The 3,705-nt window shown below is 38.9% G+C and overlaps 1 pseudogene; it reads left to right on the plus strand.

Annotated features, from left to right (window-relative positions):
* Positions 1-649: 649 nt before the first annotated feature.
* On the plus strand, positions 650-1,707 carry LOC101360940 (zinc finger protein 42 homolog; annotated as a pseudogene).
* Positions 1,708-3,705: the final 1,998 nt, after the last annotated feature.

Here is a 3,705-nt window from a genome sequence, read left to right on the forward strand (position 1 = left end):
ATCCCAGGTCAATTCATCCAGGTTTCCAGGAAGACAGTATTTTCTTACTAAATTTATTGTGATGATCAAATATGAAAGTGCAAGTGAAACTGCCCAGCAAACTGTAACATATGCAGACATATAATACACATTTTTTCAAAAACAAACTTTCTGTGACTCTGCACTCATCATTTCTGCTGCCGTACCACCCACACAATCCAAAATCTAACATGTTCCCTAATCTACCAATGAAATGGGGTTTGTTTGACCTGACTTGTTCTTAGTAAATCCACGCCTGGCCCTGGTAATGATCACTTCCTTTCTTTAGGATGCTCACAGATTATTTCATTATTAATCTGTTAAAAAATATATCACCGGAAATATATAAGTTATATACCTATAAAATATACATAGCCTTAATAATACCACATATACTTTTCTTTAAAAAAAAAAATCTTGGGCACGCTCCTCTGCGCCTTCGCTCTGGGAGGGAGAGGAGTGGCCGATATCACAGGACATAGCAGTAGGGTGGTTCAAATGTACTAAATGCCGGAGTATATGGTGAGCAAGTCAGAAGAGGCCTTTCCCTCATAGACCTTTGAGGCTAGCAGAAAAAGTTTGCCACCTATGGCCGAGAACCATTCCTGACACATAGCAGGGATTCAGTATATGCTGGTATTTTATTAAAAGGTGCTTGCTGAAGACTACTTACCCAGATCACTACTACCTAGAAGTGATTGAGGGATCCTGGTGCAAGATATTCAAGGAGGAATCGGGCAGAACAACATGGACCAGCAACTAAAGAAAAGACCAAGGAGAAGTTGCCATAAAGACCTGGGTGGAAAGGCCCTCACTGAGGCTAAGCCAAGCCAAGAACCTCAGGCAGAAAAAGAACCTGCTAACATGATGTGGGCCTTATATGATGAAGGTGTATACTGTGAGACTAACCCTCAGGTTGTTGAAGAGGAGTCTTTCCTTGACTGTTACTTAGAATACATAATAAGAGGTGAGTTTTCCGAACCCATCTGGGAAGAGGACTTACTTCTTACGTTCTTGGAATGCCTGAAAGAAAAGTCAGAACAAGAGCTTGCGCAACAGGTTTTTGGAGACAACTCCCTTCTTGAATGTTCTCTGGAATACACACAAAAAAGGGGCAAAATGAGAGCTTCCTTGACAAATTGTTGAAGATAATTCACCTGAGTATTCTGAGTACATGACCGACAAGAAGCTTCCTTCTGGAGGACTACCTGGTGTTGACCTATCAGATCCTAAACAACTGGCAGAATTTGCTAGAAAGAAGCCAAGAAAAAATACAGAGTACAGTGATCCAGAAGCAACTGCTTATCCTCACAGTAGATGCACAAGAAAGTTGAGGGATAAAACCTCCCTGAAGAAGCATCTCCTGGCTCATGGTCCCTGAGCTACATTTGTGCAGAAAGTGGGAAAGCTTTCAATGAGGGTGCCAAGCTAAAACAACATTTTCTGGTTCACACCAGAGAGAAGCCCTTCCAGTGCACTTTTGAAGGGTGTGGAAAGCTCTTTTCTCTGGACTTCAATATGCACACACGTATGAATCCATACTGGGGAGAAACGCTTTTCGTGCCCCTTTCGAATCTGTAACAGGAGGTTCCTTCAGTCGAGCAACCTGAAAGCCCACTTCTTAACTCACACGAAGCCCAAAAACGACTAGTGAAAAAGAAGGTGAGAAATGGCCCTCAAACAGGATAAACATCTTGAGAGAAGAGTGATTGAGGGTAAACATGACTCTTGATTACTGTGTCTAGGAATGATTTTTAAGTCAAATATGCCTAAAGGGCATAATTTTATGTTACTAAGATACTCTTACACATTGTCATACCATTTTGAAAATATGTGTGTATTCTAAAGTGTGTTTACAACAGTAAGATCAGTAATGAACTTAACTGCAAAAGGATAATACTTCATATAACATTATTGGGAATTGGATTTATTTTCACATATTACAAATACAACAGTAAGTTTGATTTTTAAACTTTTAGTTTCTGTCTGTTTAGCTTGTACCTTTTAGGAATACACTTAATGCTACATTTGATAAGACTAGAGATTGAAGATTTTGCGGTAGATTGTCAATAAATGAATAGATAGTTATACACTTCAAAAAGTAGATATGACTTTTATGATTCTTTTTATTTTTATGATTGTATCGAACCCATATTGAAATCAGATTTAGATGTGAGTGGGTATTTGATGGTGTTAATACAGTTCAATCCATCTTAGATATTTGAAAATAATACCCTAAAAAAGCTAAATCTGGACCAAAAAAATTAATTTTAAGATGTGTCTTGATTTTAGAAATGCCAAAATATGAAAAGTTTATGTCTTAAGATCAAGGGAAAAAAACAAGGGTGACTTGCTTACATTTTGACTTTAGTGTGAGCAAACAGTTACTGTGGACTGTTCTGGAAATTTAAATTTTTACTTATATTTAATAATGACATTTATACCATCATTTCTGTATGAATGTGAGTCCTGAGTCTCAAACCTAACTTAAAAGAAACTTCGGGTACAGAGCCCATTTGAAAGTTTGGAATTTCCTTTAAATGAAACATTCGAGTATAGAATTTAGGATGCAATTTAGTATTTGATGAGGATGATGGAAACTAGGTTTGTCCAGTTTTTGCTTTTGCAGCAGTGTGTTTGATTTGGTGCCCTACAGATTTCTCCTTTGGAGATGAGTTGGGACAGCATCTCTGAAGATGAAGATGTTATCTTCATTCAATGGGGAGCAGTCGAGACTACGAAAAGTCAATGGCAGAGTTGCTGTGGCTGCAAGCTCTTGAGATGCCCTGGAATCAAGATTGGCCGCCCTGAGTGGCGGCTGGTCTACTTTTTTAGGCTACTCTTTCTGGAGCTCAAAAGCTCAGTTTTTAGAATTTCAAAGCTTATATTTACAAGCAACATTAATCTTATCAAAAAGCATACCGCTTGCTGTCGAGTGGATTCCGACTCATAGAAATCCTATAGGAGAGAGTAGAACTGCCCCCATAGGGTTTCCAAGGCCGTAATCTTTAGGGAAGCAGAGTACCACATCTTCCGCAGAGCAGCTGGTGAGTTCAAACCACTGACTTTTCAGTTAGCAGCTGAGTACTTAACTACTGCGCTACCAGGGCTCCCCTAACATTAATCTTAGAAAGTGGTTATACATCTGGAGTCCCAGTCTTAGTTAAATTCCTACTTAGGGAATAGGATGCTACTTGGCTAGCCTCTGTCTACCTGTTTTTTTTTTCCAAAGACCAAAAAACCAAACCCGTTGCCATTGAGTGGATTCGACTCATAGCGAAGACCTTATAGGACAGAGTAGAACTGCCCCACAGGGTTTCCAAGAAGTGCCTGGTGGGTTCAAACTGCTGACTTTTTGGTTAGCAGTTGTGGCTCTTGACCCCTATGCCACCAGGGTTTCCTTTTCCCAAAGAGAAACCAAAAATCTGGTAAGAATGTGAGAGGAAGAAGGCCTGTGAATGTAATAAAAGAAAAGAAGAGGAAAGGAAGGTGAACTAATGAGGATGTGCCATCTGAAATCTTTAGTATTTCAGAAATGTACATATACTTTCAATGTTTGTATATTTAAGTAAGAAGAGTGAGTAATTAAGAAGTGAACACATAGTATATCCGAAGAAAACTAAAACAGGAAATAGGTCCATCTAGATTTTTTTGTTTCCGTATGTTGACATTTTACAAACCCCAAAT

This window comes from Trichechus manatus, unplaced genomic scaffold (assembly GCF_000243295.1).
Source record: "Trichechus manatus latirostris isolate Lorelei unplaced genomic scaffold, TriManLat1.0 scaffold00074, whole genome shotgun sequence".
NCBI classification, from domain to species: domain Eukaryota; kingdom Metazoa; phylum Chordata; class Mammalia; order Sirenia; family Trichechidae; genus Trichechus; species Trichechus manatus.